Source organism: Danio aesculapii, chromosome 18 (assembly GCF_903798145.1).
Source record: "Danio aesculapii chromosome 18, fDanAes4.1, whole genome shotgun sequence".
Classification (NCBI taxonomy): domain Eukaryota; kingdom Metazoa; phylum Chordata; class Actinopteri; order Cypriniformes; family Danionidae; genus Danio; species Danio aesculapii.
Genome location: NC_079452.1, coordinates 38,694,085 through 38,711,846, shown reverse-complemented (window position 1 = coordinate 38,711,846; position 17,762 = coordinate 38,694,085). Strand labels below are relative to the sequence as shown.

The following is a 17,762-nucleotide window of genomic DNA, read 5'->3' as shown; positions in this document are numbered from 1 at the left end:
TAAATTGTGGTAAATGGGGGGAAAAGTAATTTTTTACTAAGACATTTTAAAATAAATTATTTTACAGCAGTAATCACAATACTGTGACACCTTGAAACCGTGATCTTTTTATTCAAGGTTATCATACCTTCAGAAACTCTTACCGGCCCATGCCTAATTACAGCACACTGTGAGCTTATATTACTTACTTTTTTGACATCTGATAGAGCGTTTGGATCCGGAAACTGTATTGTGATGTCAGACTTCATAAGAATTTTTCTTTTTCGTTCCTTTTAATAGCTGAACTCTGGGGAGAAGCCACAAAAGCAAGCAGATTCTCTGCTGTGATTAATTCAGCGACAGAAGTGTGAATAAGCCTTCATTGTGATTCAAAATGAGGGCCTTTCGGTGTCCCAGAATCCCCGCTGAAGGTCCTGTGCCTCGCAGCTGCGCTCTGAGAGAAAACAAGAGACAGAGAGACGTACAGGACTCGCGTATGGGACGCTTCTCTGGATCTGTGCTGCATAATGTAAGAGGGCAGATGGTTTGGGGAGGAAGTGGGTCCGCAAAGCTGACTTTCTCCATCTGGATGTAGAGCTTTTTGGAGCAGACTGGTGACAGTTACACTATGATTTCCACTCGATAACTAGTCTCTAAACTACTGGTAGGAAAATGACTACAATTTTAGTATCTTTGAGCTATAAATGTGAATGAAACATGAAAATTTTAAATTAAAATACATTTTTTAAATAAAAAAATGTAATTTTTGTAGTCTATATAGTTTTATTTTTACTTTATTTTTTATGGTAATATTTCATGTTTGTCATTGTTTGTCCAGCACTAATTAATATATAAATTAAATGTAATTAAAATAGAAATTATAATATCTATGTATTTTATATAAAGTACAAATTAAAAGCAAATATTAAAATATACGTTTGAATATTTTATTTATTTAAAAAGTCATTGATCCCTTGTAAGTCAGATTCCTTATTGGCATATTTTGGTTTTCCTTTACATGCAAGCATCACTGTAATTACACCTGGTAACTAATCATGCACTTTAGTTACAATGACAGGAAGCATCTGAAAACACAAGTGTCATCACCAACAGCTGTGATAACAGTAAACACCCCTTTGTGCAAACATTCGTGTCAATTCACCTCTGTCAAGTGAACATACATGTGCATGAAAACAAAAGGCAGAGAGAAAGCAGGGGCTCATCAGTCAGTGCTGTCAGTGATTTGTTCCAGACAGTCGTGGTCACAGCAGTTTGTTCTCAACAGCTGCCAGCACAATCCACAAAATCCTGCTTATTTACACTCAAAACTGCCATCATTCATTCATCTGTCTCAGACATCCAAGGCTATCGGCGGCTTGTGTGCTATGAAATGCTATGATATCTGTTCAAATTCAGGAGTATTTTGTATATTAGTCTGTATGCAGTCTCTAATCTGTAGGGTTCTCATATATACAATATGAAATATGCGGAAACTCAACTCTTTTAATGTTGAGAGAGTTATTCCTAAGACCTTTTATAATTCATGTATTGAAAGTATTTGGTCTTTTTCTTTATTTGTTGGTTTTCTTCACTGTTTATAAAAAACAAGAATCGTCTTCAAGGCATTGTTAATTTGAGCTAAAAATTTTTAGAGTTTGCCTGCAAAGTCTTGCATCCTATTATGAACATAAGCAGGTGTTGAAGAAAGCACAGCGAAAAAGAAAGTAAAAGTAAAGGCCGATTGGAGGAGGCTCATTCTTTATCCGGCTGCAAATGGTCCTTTAAATGTTTACTTGCTAGCGAAGCATTCAGTTTTTCCACTTACAAAACCCGCCATATAAATAGCAAATGCGCCATGGCACAATGCAACTGACTCTTAAAGGGAATGGGAGATGAGACTCTGATTGGTTTATTCTCAAAACACACCCATAACTCATTAAGAGAATAAGCACAACCCTGTTAGATCATGCACTGCGGTGCTGATCGTATTTTCCCGTCCTTAAAATAGCAAAAGTGGATTCGGACACTCCATTAATGCTTTTGTGCCATGACTTGAGAGATTTTTAAAATAGAGCCCTATGACTAAAGCAATTTGGTTACGTAATAAATGTAGTCAATCAATGGATTATTATTATCGTTTTTTAAATTATTTTAAAAATATATTTTATTTTTCATAATAAATTATTATTATTATGTTTTTATAATTTTTTTCTTTTCTTTTCAGTTTTTATTTGTGCACTTGATGTTAAGTGTAGGTGTTTGTTGTGTTAAGTCTGTCATTCTTGTTATCTAGTTAGGCACCACCATGTCTGAATGATTTGCCCCTAGGGGATTAATAAAGCTGTAAAGTAAAGTAAAGTAAAGTAAAGTAAAGTAAAGTAAAGTAAAGTAAAGTAAAGTAAAGTAAAGTAAAGTAAAGTAAAGTAAAGTAAAGTAAAGTAAAGTAAAGTAAAGTAAACATATATTTCTCAAATGATCAATACAAATATTGTCATTTAGTGTTTTTTTAATGACAACTGGTATGAATAGTGTGATCAGGTTTATTCCACTAAATATTGATTTCTTAACTCAAATTTTGAAGGAAACAAATTGGTATTGTTTTGACTAAAAATTAAAATTAATTTAAACATAGCATGACTTAAAAAAAAAAATTTTAATCTGGAAGAACAGTAGTTTACAGAACAAAATAAAGATAATCTTTTACTATTTTAAATTATGTTTTTATGTAAACCAAGCGGTATATTCTTTCCAAAAAATATCTATAAATGTAAAAATAAAACTTTGTAATCCAATGAATCCAATTGTATTTTATTTAACACTATCCAACAACAAACATTCAGGATAATAGGAAAATAGAGAGAACAACTGGCTAAACAAATTTCATCACACTGCAAACAAAGCTCCACACGACTCCTCTCAAAAATACACTGAGAATTATGTAAGCAAAAATGAACCAACACATAAATCATACACAGACTTGAATCCTGACATCAGCACACATGGCCAAAACAATCTCTTAAGCAAAGTTTTAAGAAAAAGCGAGCTCATCACATTCATTTTGTCTACTCCACTTAGTGTACAGTATAGTGTATATATATATAAATAGTAGTGGTTTGAACAGTATGTGGGTGCTCGCTGACTTTTACTTCTTGAAATCTGCCAAGAACTCTACACAGAAAAGTTTCTTTCTGTAAAATCTTCTTTTCCAAGCACTTCACATACCTTAAATTGCTCCGAGGCAGATGTATGTGCTACATAAAAAGTGTCAAAATGCCAGCCATTTCACAGAAGAATTTACCTTGTGTCTATTCATTATTCATACTATTCTACATAAAACCTCTGAAATCTGTCTTAGTAGACACTAAACAGATGCATCTACTGAAAAAGTCAGGTCTTTGACTGAGAGAAAGTACTGCAAATTAACAGTACCAGCAAAATATTTCCTGTTGATTGATAAAGAAGCACATTTTAACCACAGGAAGCAACTTTCTCTGTACATGTTAGGTATTTAATTTGATGCTTTTTAGATACGAAATTGGCAAACATTACAGATAAATAACAAAAACATATGTATACAGTTTATATTACACACAGACACATACTGTATATATATATACATATACAGTTGAAATCAGAATTATTAGCCCCCCCTGTTTATTTTTTCCCCAATTTCTGTTTAACAGAGAGATTTTTTCAGCACATTTCTAAACATAATAGTTTAAATAACTGATTCCTAATAACTGATTTATTTTATCTTTGCCATGATGACAGTAAATAATATTTTACTAAATATTTTTCAAGACACTTTTATACAGCTTAAATTGACATTTAAAGGCTTACCTAGGATAATTAGGTTAACTAGACAGGTTAGAGTGATTAGGCAAGTTATTGTATAATGATGGTTTATTCTGTACACTATCAAAAATATATATAGCTTAAACGGGCTAATAGTTTTGACCTTAAAATTGTTCATAAAAAAATTTTAAACTGCTTTTATTCTAGCCGAAATCAAACAAATAAGACTTTCTCCAAAAGCAAAAATATTATCAGACATACTGTGAAAATTTCCTTGCTCTATTAAACGTCATTTGGGAAATATTTAAAGAGGGAAAAAAATTCAAAAGGGGCTATTAATTCTGACTTCCACGGGGGAACAGTATGGACAAATAATAACATCCCTATACTGTATAATATAATATTAGGTAGGAAAATGTAAAAGATTCAAGTCGCCATGAAATAAAATTGTACTCTTCTTATTTTTCATATTTATATAGTAGTGCTTGTTATAAATGATGTATCTGCACTGTAAAAATTAAAGGTTCCTGGAGGCACTTTTTGGGGGTTTTCACATTGCCACACCGGCAGAACCCTCTAAAGAACCTCTAGGCACCATTTCAAAAAAAGGGCAGTTTTTTGAAGAACTTCAAGGGTTCCTGGAGGAACCCTTTTATTAACACTGTAAAAATGAAAGGTTCATGGAGGCACTTTTTGGGGTTCTTCACATTGCCACGCTGGCGGAACCCTCTAAAGAACCTCTACGCACCATTTCAAAAGGAGCAGTTCTCTGAGGAACCCTCTTATTAAGAATGACCAGGAACCACCTTGAGTGCTTTGAAGCACCATTTTTTTAATGCTTGTTTTTCCTATCTCTCTTAATTTATGGTTTGTGCAAACATGTTTAATCACAAATTCAACAGACATCTATCTATCAATCTATACATGTTTATAGATTTTTAAAAAATACAATCGCATTTTTCATAAATAATTACTTTTATTAATCAATATACATCACAATTACATTCACATAATATGATTAATAATGTAATATACATTTAATGCAAATAATCAAATTTAAATAATGTCTAGCAATAACAGCCAGCAACATCTTCAGCTGTCCACTGCTTCACATTGGAGGTGTCCCTATAAAAGTAAATTAAAAAGTAGTTAACCTGAGAAGTTATGAAAACAAAGGAAATTCACAATATTCCCAGAGCCATTTTTTTAACTTATCAAGACATATTCACAAAAGATATGCAGAACACTTCTGAATAACAACAGGAAACATCAATAAAATTAGGAATTGTCTTAATTTATATAAAAGGATTTTTTTTCACTGCTTGCAGAGTGCCCGTATACATCAATAAAGGCAAAATCCATAGAATGTAAACCTCTCAAATATCTGAGCACAAGCAGAAATAAGACAACACAAAAGCTGTGTGAAACCACTCCCTCCTTAGTGCACCCCACATATTTTCCCACTCATTCACACAGATAATGCACTATAATTTTGAGTGTACTGCATATGCGATATTGTTATTTTATTCAGGTTGTAGTTATTAGCATTTTTTAAAATTAACCATTAGTTGATTAAAAACACATTAAATAAAAAGAAAATTATATGAGTTAAAAATTTAAATCAATTATGCATGAAGGTCAAATATTGTTTTTGGACTAAATTTAAGCGGCCTTCAAAATACAGAAATTAATATTACAGGGCTCAACAATAAGTTTTTACAATAATACAATGTAAAAACATGTATATACAGTACTTAATAAGTGCATTGTACTATATTATTAATTTAACTTTAAGTACTGTGGTTAAGGTGCCTTAATATAAGGTTGGTCTTGTTTTTTAAAATATATAAATGAAAGTAAAGCAGTCTGTCAAGTTTACATTATTTTGCGAATTGTTTTCTACTTTAATGAAAATATATATTACAAACTCGATTAATGTAACCATTTAGAAGAAAATGCCATGTTTTACTGTAGTTTTTAGAGCTAGGGTGCAGCTATTTTGGAATGTCGCTGTGTCTGACGTCACGGGGTTGGTTCCGTTCCCTCAACTGATATTGTGGAAATAATGGACTGAACATGAAGACTGAAAAGCCTAATTTAACAATGCGTGAAGTGACATGACATGCATCGCAGAGCTGGTACAAATACAAGGAACAGACTTGTGTCTAAAATCTAAACTTTTTTTTATATGTTTACTATTTTTCTTTTTTTTTTTTAAAATACTGTTCATTTGATGTGCTTTGGTCTACTCTCTCACACTGGTACAGCGCTGCCTGGGACGGTGATTTACATTCAGACTAATGCAACGATTACAATAATCTTTCAACATTGAATATGAAGCACGAAAAAAACTGTGAAGTGAAAAACGGCACCGATCTTAGTTTGGTTTGAACATGAACAGAAGTGAGGGGCTATATAGTAAAAAGTGAAAGTTCCCGCCTCCATTACGTCAGGTACCAGATCTTGTTAAAGACATTGAGGGCAGTCAGGCATCGTAATACAGAGAGTGGACCAAAGCACATCAATCGATCAGTAATAAAAGAAAAATGTAAAAATGTATAAATGTATTTTTATGTTTCAGACGTACAGTTCAAGTCAGAATTATTAGCACCCTTGTTTATTTTTTTCCCCTAATTTCCAAATTTTAACACATTTCTAAACATAATAGTTTTAATAACTCATTTGTAATAACTGATTTCTTTTATCTTTGCCATGATGACAGTAAATAATATTTACTAGATATTTTTCATAACACTAGTATTCAGCTTAAAGTGATATTTAAAGGCTTAACCAGGTTAATTAGGTTAACTAGGCAGGTTAGGGTAATTAAGCAAGTTATTGTATAACGATGGTTTGTTCTGTAGACTATCAAAAAATATAACTTAAAAGGGCTAATAATTTTGACCTTAAAATGGCTTTAAAAAATTTAAAACAGCTTTTATTCTAGCTGAAATAAAACAAATAAGACTTTCTCCAGAAGAAAAAATATTATCAGACATACTGTGAAAATTTCCTTGCTCTGCTAAACATTATTTGGGAAAAATTTAAAAAAAGAAAAAAAATTCAAAGTGGGGCTAATAATTCTGACTTTAACTGTAAATGTAATGCTTGTATTTGCACTAGCTCTGTGATACACATCCAAAACTTCACGCATTGTGTTAAATTAGGCTTTCCAGTCTCCGTGTTCAGTCCATTACTTCCACTGTATCTGTTCAGCTGAGGAAACGGAACCAACCTTGTGACATCAGACAGTGATATTCCAAAATAGCTGCACCCTAGCTCTAAAAATATAAACTATTGTAAAACATGCTCTTTTCTTCAATAATGGTTACATTAATCGAGTTTGTTTATTATATTTTCACTAAACTGGAAATCAATTTACAAATGAATGTAAACTTGACTGAGTGCTTCACTTCCACTTTAAAGGGACAGTTCACCCAAAAAATTTTATTCTGTCATCATTTACTCAACCTTCACTTGTTCCAATCCTGTTTAAGTTTCTTTCATCTGTTGAACTGAAAACAGAAAACCTATAACCACAATCCATACTTTGTTATACTGGTTATAATTTATTTTTACTGGTTAAAAACGTTCAGCTTTAATCAAAATATAATGTATTGCGCTCAACCAAAGAAAGAAAATCCAACAGGTTTGGAACATATTAGAGGTGGGTAAATGATGACAAAATTTTAATTTACTTTAAACCATGTTTATTTGTGAGGTGGTATTAACTAACTCACTACTCTGTAAAAAAACTATAATTTGGTGGACACTTTATAAATACTATTTTAATTGAACAACTATTAATTTTAAATGTATTACCCAAGCATTATGTTGCTTTATCTAATAATAAATATTTAATTAAATTCAAGTTCAACGCGGCTTCGTTTTAAACTAACATACTGTAGTCATTTTGTTTAAGCCAGGTTTCAGTAAGACATTAAGATTAGGATTATTAGTGCATTAAGATTGTTGTCTGTTCATTTACAATACGTGCTTTAGGTGCAAGTGGCCTGACGTTTAGAAGACCGAACTTAAAAAAAAAAACAAAGTATTTTCACTTATTTGCCATTTTTCTGGTTTGATTTTTAATAGATTTTTTTCTAGAACACATAGTAAATTTAATTCTTGATCTAATAATACTAAGAACAGACAGTTTCTATGGAGTTAGCCAGATATGCATTACTGTGATTAAAGTGGAACGAGCAAAAGTCTACATGGCTAAAATGTGGATTTTCACTCACTGGTCAAAGCATCCTGAAGATGTTTTCTAACAGGAATTCAGCTCCAGTACTGCTGTGGTGCAGCCCATCAGCATGGGCAAGCCTAGGACGATCCTAGAAAAGATTCCAATTGTTAATAAAGAGCAGATTTTGTTCTTCACACTATGTTAATAGCCATTCATTCAGAGCAAAAAGTCTGCTGAACCTTTCATGTCCACAGCAGTAAGTAGAAAGCTGTCCAGAAATGATGATCTGCATTGCAAGTGAAGTGCATCGGACCGTTTCAATCTGGCCCGCTGCTACCTGGATTTGATACAGCAAACTTTAAATTTCTAGTCTATATCTGTCACAATGATTTACACCTAATATGGATACATCAGAAACAAGCAAATGAGAAAATAAGTGAGTGATTTTAAACACTTAAATGGTTAAAAGTTTAATGTCATTAGTTCAGTGATACCCAGCTGGATAATGATTATCAAATAATATTGTTTGTTAAATGAAGACATTTTACATTTATTTCCAATTCAGTTAGTTATCTAAAAAATACTTACATTTGAGGTGACAATTTCAGGGTTTATGTTGATGTTCTGAGAAGGAAAAAAGCAGGCGTTATGTACATTATTTGTGTGAATGAATAAAAGATGTATTGAAGTACATAACTTAGACACAATTTGTCACATAGGTAACTGTTTAAGAAACGCAAATAATAACAAAAGCGTAATATTACTCACAAACATAAGGAAAGAATATTAGATAGCATCGCGGCTAGAAAATAATATAAGCAACCCTGCTCAAGACACTTGCTACACACTGTATATGTAAGGGAAGACAATAAATAAATATATTTGTGGAAAAAAGCCGTCTAATAAGTACGAATGTATCACGTTATCTGTTTAATTTGAAATTAACGGTCGCTTGCAATGGCTTTCATGGAAGCTTCGTGTTCAATGACAATAAATTATTTCGACATAAATCAATATTTTATATCAAATTATTTATATTTGTGTGAGGTACACGTGTAATTTGAGTGATTATGTACATCCAGCCGATTGTTATTATCGCAAAATAATAATTTTTACCCAATCTTATACAACAGCAATCGCTTCGCGAGACGTTCCTAAAACAGGTTACACGACATAATGATGCGTGTAAGTGTAGATATTTGTGTGCAAATCGTATCTAATTTGTATATTTATTTTGCAAACTTACTCACCTTCCGTGTGTTAGAGATGACAGCAGTCATGAAATGGAGGAAAGGAGCCGTTACAAATCGATATTTGAAAACGCTCCTGCGACCTGCACCTGCCCGTGCACGATGATGCGCGTCCGCGTCATGTTTATATTATTTTGTTAGTTCCGGTTAATATTTATTTTTTTATTTTTTTGGCAACACAATTAATTCCATATCATTAATCCAAGAAACAGATGAAAAAAAAAACATTTATTTCAGAAAAATAAAAATGTACAAAATACTGCATTCATTAGCAAGTTATCTTTGTTGGTTTATCAAAACAAAGTGGAGGAATACTTTATTAATAAACCAGAGCCCATAGCCTATATACTTAAGTTTAGTAATATCTTAAATATTTTTCATGAGTGGATTTTTGAAGAACTGTGTTTTATAGTTCTATTTTTATAAAAATAAAAACAACAACAACAACAACAATAATAATAATAATAATAATAATAATAATAATAATAATAATAATAATAGCTTAATATTTATTATTATTATTGTTAATATTATTATTGCAGCAGTTGTTGTTATTATTATTGTTTTAAATGACAGAAACATTTACAGAAAATTTAATTAGTCCCCTATAATAATTATCATTTTCATAATTGTACAAGCCTGTGCATGTTTTTGTCTCTTTTTTCCCTCTGTTGTGGCTCATTTGTATTTTATTCTCCAAAATTACTTTTACATTTTCAAATTTTTTCACAATTTCCCAGTCAGCCTCCTAACTGCAATCAAGTTAACATTTCTAATCATTGATATTTTGTGTTCACAGTGAGTGCCACACAAAAAAGAAAAACAAACACCAAATTTCATATCATTCTAAAAGCACAAATAACTAAGTAAATATTAAGTAAATGAACATCCATCTCATTTTCTGGTCCCCACAATTGTCTATTTAATTATGACACAAAAAAAAATCTCTTGGTTCCTTTAAGTGCTAGCTTTTAGATGAGAGATCCACCAGGAACCATTATATAAGTTCATAGATCTTTCAGTAACTCTTTTTTGAAAATTGAGTTCCTCCAATAACTTTCAAAGTGCTTCGAGGTCTTAGTGTAAGGAAACAGTGACTCCAGAACCTCAGTATTGACAAAAAAGTGTTTGTAGGATCCCAGTTACTGCAAAAGGGTCCTGCAAGCACTGCAAAGACTGTCAGTGGTTCCTCAAGGAACCCCATTTTGAGAGAAAGAGCTTTGAGGCACTTAAAATACATTTTAAAGTTCCTTGAGTACTCAACAGAGTACTTGAAGCACCTTTACTTTTTACAGTGTGTGCGATTCATTATTTATCACAAAATTTATTTCCCTTCAGAATCTTTAATCACATATACTAATCTCGTCACAATATTCAAATATACCAAACTACGCATTTTAAATTATCTTAAACAACACAATTATGGACATTTTTGGAGGGAAACTTTTTTATGTTCAACCCATTCAAATTTAAATTCATGGCAACTTTAATAAAATAGAGAGATAGTGAGATAGATTTCAACACACCCAACACATAAATCAGAGCTAGAGGTGTAAAAAAACAACAACAAAAAAATGATTTTCCATAGCAATAGACTGACCCTCATCTGTATCTTTCAAGACTAGCATATTTGTCTGAATTAGCTCAAGGCAAAGCCCTGAGAGGAAGAGACACAAGAGAGCCAGTGGTCAGATTCAGCATCATGACTCAGACTGAGAGTGTGTGAGTGTTTCACAGGCTTCCTGACAGTCTGAAAGAATATAGATTGAACCAGATACAGTGGGGGGAAATAAGTATTGAACACATGTTTTTCCTGTGAATAATATTTCTAATGGAGCTGTTGATGGAATTGAACCACAATTTGGTAAAAACCCAAAACAATACGAACATAAAAATAAAACAAAACAACAAAATCTGAAAAACTATATATATTTTTGTGTAATAAAAAAGAATGACACAAGAAGAAAGTACTGAACTACTGAAATGTTTTTAATACTAAAGGTTTTTTGGTGATGGCAGCTTAAAGGCGCCTCTGACATGAAGAATGAAGTCAGATGCATTGCTCAGAGTGTAACAATCTTGATGGTTCTTTGTGTCTTGTCTTTCAAATCTGATCTATATTTTGTATTTTCTATTGGATTCAAATCAGGTGATTGGCTGGGCCATTCTACAGCTTGATTGTCTTTCACTGAAAGCATTTGAGAGTTTGCTTGGCTGTGTTTTGGATCATTGTCTTGCTGAAACATCCACCCTGGTTTCATCTAAATCATCCTGCTAATGTAGATGCTGAACTGAAGCAGCTAATATTAATTCACAATGATGAAGGGCAGAGGGTTGCCGGATAACTACTGAGAGATTTCAGCTGCTGTCTGGACTTTCAATGCCTTTCTGCACCTCCCTTTCTTCATGTGTTCAATACTTTTTCCCTGTGTCATTTCATTTTATTACACATAACTTAATTAGTAAACTAATTAGTTGTTTTCTTTGCATATATGGATTTCTTTGGTTGTTACAAGCACCTTTAGAAGGAAGACACCTTTAGAAGGAAGCTCAAATAGTGAAAATTTCAGAGTGAAGACTAATGTAATGTGTGACAAAAATATAACCATTCTTTAGCGGTAACACAAGCTTTATAGCTTAATCAATACAAGATAAATCTCTGTAACATTATAAAAATGTACAAAGTGAGTGACTGATTGTTGTTAGTTTGTTCCGAGCTACTTACTGAGTTATTAACATACAGCAATACTACTGTACACAAAAACATTTGATAGACTTTGAAGGAATAAACAATGTGAGGAAAGCTCCGTTTCAATGCACTGGACAAGTCTGAACAAGTTCGACCCACGCTTGTGCGAGCTAGACAGTTTACACAATTACATAATCTATCGACTTAAAGATATCGGCCTAATTTTGATATCGGACCGATAACAATAAAAATAGCATTTATCATCCAATAATGATATGGCCGCCAATATATCGCGCATCCCTAGTGCCTCTGATTCTCCAGTACATCAACATGCATTTTCTTGTCAGTGTAAACTTCAGATACACAATTTTCTAACTGCACATACCGAATGATTGTGCAGAGATGACATCACAAAAAATAAGAACATAAGTCCAGAAAATGTTTAAGTCAGTAATGGTAAGCAACTGGATGAAGAAACGCATCTATAATAGATCTGTGAAACTCTTTTTCAGCCATCAACTGTGTCTCATTAGACAACACTACTCAAACTCAACTTGGGTGGAAATTATTTAAAGACGTTCTCAGAAGAACAGTAAGAACTACAATTGAGAAGTTTGAGGGAGTTCAAAAAGTGGTTACTCATCCCATTTCATCTAATTTTCTTCCTCTTATCCGGTAGTGGATTGATTACTCATATGAGGAGTCTACAGTATATGAGTGGTTACTCATATAGACAATAAATCAATTTGGAATGACCGTGCTTTGTTGATGTTTTCATGCTCAAAGTGCCACATTTCGAGCATTACACATTAAGCTGAGAGTGTAAAAAAATGTGAAAGACCTGACAGGACCTTTTTAAATATTACGGCTGATGACCGCTAACATTAACTAAACTTCACAACCTACTGTATGTAATGGATACACCTAAAGCTTGTTGAGTTTGGTGGGGTTTTCATCCCATATGCAAGGTAATTTCCTGTTGTTGTATTTTTTAGCTGGTACCACCGGGGTCCATTTTCAGGTTTCAGCAACGTGTAGAGAAAAACAGAGGAACCAGGGCTGTTTTCACAGTCTCAGGAGGCTTATAAATCCAGGGTGGAGTTTGGCTAAAATACTTTCCTCAGCATTGAAAAAAACCCCAAACAATACAGTCTTCATTCTAGAACTATAATATGCTGAAAACACCAGATACAACTTGCATACACTTTCATAATGGTAAATGCTAGTTAAGTACTGCTCTATTTGGTGGACCAAAAAGTTTAATTTTACTGGTTAAGCTAGTTACAGTTTTTCTCAGTCACTTTGGTCCATTTCTCAGATCAAAATTGAAATTCTCAAAACTACCTGTTCAATCTTCAATCATGGTGTCACTTGTGGACATAAAAAAGTTTCTAATTTCTTTGAACAAGTCGCAAATACTTTTATACATCCATGCAAATGGTTATGTGCAATTCTCTGATGTTTCCAATATTATCAGTTGTTCATGTCATGTTGATCAAAATGTATTATTTTTGTCTCTGTTGAATAATCTCACCCCCCACAACGTTTGTTCATGGCATAAATCTTTACATGAAAAATAGCTGAACAAAATATTTTAAATGCATACATTTATAAAAAAATAAATGCTGTTTTTAAACATTTTACTCAAAGAATCTTCCAAATTTTAGCCTTCTGAAAAAATAAATGACACTTATTTAAAATAATAACCATAATTCTTACCTACCCCACATATTTGAGCTATAGTGTAGATTGCTTAAAATTGCAAAGTGAAATGTGAAGTAAAGTGTTTGGATGAACTATACCTTATACAAACAGTAAGCCTCAGATAGAACTCTGATGTACATAACTAACATACGCTCACCAGCCACTTTATTAGGTACACCTTACTAGTGCCAGGTTGGTGCAGATTTGTCGGCTACACATCCATGATGCAAATCTCTCTTTCCACCACATTCCACCCCAAGGTGCTCTTTTGTTTTGAGATCTGGAGACTGACTCCAATTATCTATTGTCCGATTTTGGTGAGCCTGTGCGAATTGAAGCCTCAGTTTCTTGTTCTTAGCTAACAAGAGTGGCACCTGGTGTGATCTTCTGCTGCTGTAGCCCATCCGCCTCAAGGTTCGACGTGTTGTGCTTTCAAGGCAAGGCAAGGCAAGTTTATTTATAAAGCACATTTTATACACAGTGGCAATTCAAAGTGCTTTACATAAACAGGAATAAACGAAACAAGTATAAGAGAAAGAAAAAAATAATAAAAATGGTAAAAACAAAACAAAACATAAAAACAGATAAAATCTGTTATAAAAGAATGCGGTTGTAACGAGTGGTTTTGAGTTACTGTTGCCTTTCTATCAGCTCAAACCAGTCTGGCCATTATCCTCTGACCTCTGGCATCAACAAGGCATTTGCGCCCACAGAATTGCCGCTAACTGGATATTTTCTGTTTTTAAAATCATTCTCTGTAAACCCTAGAGTTGGTTGTGCGTGAAAATCCCAGTAGATCAGCAGTTTCTGAAATGCTCAGACCAGCCCGTCTGGCACCAACAGCCATGCCACGCTCAAAGTAACTTAAATCACATTTATTCCTCATTCTGATGCTCGGTTTGAACTGCAGCAGATTGTCTTGACCATGTCTACATGCCTAAGTGCACTGAGTTGCTGCCATGTGATTGGCTGATTAGAAATTTGTGTTAACGAGCAGTTGGACAGGCGTACCTAATAAAGTGGCCGGTGAGTATTTTTGTTTTGCAATATCTCAAAAATAAAAATGTATCAATCAAAGTATGCTACAAAACATTATTTTGTGAAGAATTAAATAGCTATTTGTATGCCATATCATTCAGACACACTAAACCAGCACTTCCCGGTTTGTGTGTATAAAAAAAAACACAAAGGGAGGAGAATACACTGCACATTTCTGCAGCAATGCAGCACTTCTTATTCACTGCAACACATGTTCAGCTGATAATAGAATTCAGGGAGAGAATACAAGAAGACTGTATTACTCTAAATCACCCTTTGGGGTAGAATATGCCTGGGAATTAGGAGTCTAGAGCAGAAAATAGGCTTTTCTTGCTCATTATACCTTGTTGGCAGAATTTGATATTGAAATTCCAATCATGCATCGTAACAAAACAGGGTATGAAAACAGCCTCACGTTTAGGTCAACAAAGCCACTTAAATCTATTTTTGGTGAAAATAATGTACATCAGCATTTGTCAGCTAATGTGTAAATCATCTGCAACGTATACTGTAGTTCACATCAATTATTAATGCATACCTCATCATACCAATACAGCATAAAAAAAGAGTCAACATTAAATTTGCTGCACCTCCTGAGCCAATGAAAATGAAAAGTCCATCCATCATAGATAAAATGGTATGGAATGCTATCTCTCCTGCTGTCTGTTCTTTTTGGTCTGCTTTTTGGAGTGCTGTTGGTCATGAGCACAGACTAGGGGAGGTCTGGAGTATTTTAGGGCACTAAATTGCCCTGTATAGAGAGTTGTTATTTTTCTGATGCTCTGCCTCAAGCATCTTATAACAATGCCACTTAGTAGCCATCCTTAGAGAACAAGCGTCCTACATACATGCTGGGTAGTGAAGTGAGACGGGGCAGGGTCTTATTTAATTAGCACACAGGTCAGGAGCCATGGGCAGCTACTACCTGAATACACAACCACTGAAGGTTGGTACAGGAAACTGTGCCACTGGGCATCATCTATAAGCTGGGTGTAAATGGATGGATGCTTGTAACATGCTGGCAAGGAAATAAAGTGGTGTGGGGAAATGAGATTTAGGACAGGATTATATTGATGCAATTATACACGTATGCTGTGATGTCTACTACAGTATGTGTCTGCACCGATTCAGACACAGACATCAATAAGAAAATCAGATTTTTTTAAAACAACAATGTACAACCAAACAGTTTTTTTAAACAGAAAAAAACAGATAGACAGATGGACAGACAGACAGATAGATGAACAGACAGACAGAATGACGAGAACACAGGCAGACAGACAGACATATAGATAGATAGATGAACAGACAGACAGAATGACGAGAACACAGAAAGATAGACAGACATAGATAGATAGATAGATAGATAGATAGATAGATAGATAGATAGATAGATAGATAGATAGATAGATAGATAGATAGATAGATAGACAGACAGACAGACAGACAGACAGAAAGACAGACAGACAGACAGACAGACAGACAGACAGACAAACGGACGGAAAGACAGACAGACAGACAGAAACACAGACAGAAAGAAAGACAAGCAGACAGAAAGACAGACAGACAGACAGACAAACAGACAGATAGACAGACAGACAGACAGACAGACAGATAAACAGATGAGAATCCAGGCAGACATAGATAGACAGACAGACAGAAAGACAAACAAACACATGAACAGACAGACAGACAGACAGATGAGAACCCAGGCAGACAGAGAGATAGACAGACAGACAGACAGACAGACAGACAGACAGACAGACAGACAGACAGACAGACAGACAGACAGACAGACAAACAGAAACAAAGACAGACAGACAGACAGAGAGATAGATGGACAGACAGATGACAACACAGACAGACAGACAGACAGACAAACAGATGAACAGACAGACAGACAGTCAGACGGAAAGACAGACAGACAGACAGACAGACAAATGGGAACACAGACAGAAAGAAAGACAAACAGACAGAAAGACAGGCAGACAGACAGACAGACAGACAGACAGATAAACAGATGAGAACACAGACAGACAGAGAGATAGACAGACAGACAGACAAGACAGACAGACAGACAAAGAGCGGAGTACAGACTTTACTCATTTCATTGCAGGAGCCCACAGTTTCTTTTAATGCAGCCATTGAAGTTGCAGTCTAGAAGGCTAAAGTAATGAACAATCAATAGACAAACCCTTGGGTAAAGCAGACCTGCTCTTTCCCAAAGTCTCATTGCAGCAGAAATAAACTGTTAAAAAATGTGCAGGAATCTACAGGTTTAGAGGTTTAGATTACTGCTTGATTCAAAGGCACCGGCCTAAATCTAGATCAATTCTGTACAACCAAAACTGTATGATATTTACAGTTCTATCAGAAATCTCTATCACTGTAGACAAGAAAGTAAACTACATCTTACGTATACAGCAAAGCTCATCAGCCTTTCAAAATAGACTATTCATTTTAACTTCTTGATAATACTTCATATTTGTTCTGTAATCTCTTTGCACTCTTTCTAACCTGAATCTTTCTATGTATTATTGGTTTTGTTTCTCTCTGACAATGGCAGAGCGCAGATGGCAGAGTTTGACATATGCACAGTGTAACCTAGAGTACTCATTAGAGGTCATTTACATTGCAGGTCCATTGTTGCATGTACACATGGATACTATAAATGGACATCTGCAGGTCCTCATGATGAGGAAGTGTGTCAAGCGAACTGTGTGTGGAACATACATACTGTAGTGTAGATACTTTTGCTTATAGACCTAGGCACACTTGTCCATGTTCACTTCCACGTTTAAACACCTTTCTTTTCATGATGGCCATAATTACACCACTTGGACAATGTACAGACTGCAGACAGGCAAAGTGTACTGTGGGTATAATCTGTATGTACTATATTCACCATGCTGTCAATGTCAAGTGACAGGCATCAGTGTTAGTTACGTCAGTGGTCCTCAACCACTGGGCCAAGGAATTAGTACCGGGCCGCACAAGAAATCATTAACTATTTCGTTTTATTTATTATGTCTGAATGATCTTTTATTTAGAAAAATGACCATATTCTCTGGCTTAAGTCTCGGTCACTTGAGTGCCCAAATTTAACCCACAAGCAGCA

At 34.2% G+C, this 17,762-nt stretch overlaps 1 protein-coding gene and 1 long non-coding RNA gene across 2 annotated transcripts in view; both read right to left on the bottom strand.

The window, feature by feature from the left end:
- bicd1a (bicaudal D homolog 1a) overlaps nucleotides 1–17,762 on the bottom strand; it is a 72,340-nt gene that overhangs the window by 43,920 nt on the left and 10,658 nt on the right. The gene's annotated exons all lie outside the window — the stretch shown is intronic.
- On the bottom strand, nucleotides 4,841–8,284 carry LOC130245863 (uncharacterized). The gene is made up of 3 exons (XR_008839368.1): nucleotides 8,203–8,284; nucleotides 8,019–8,111; nucleotides 4,841–4,899 (listed from the first exon to the last, which is right to left on the bottom strand). It is a non-coding gene; the product is annotated as an uncharacterized LOC130245863 (long non-coding RNA).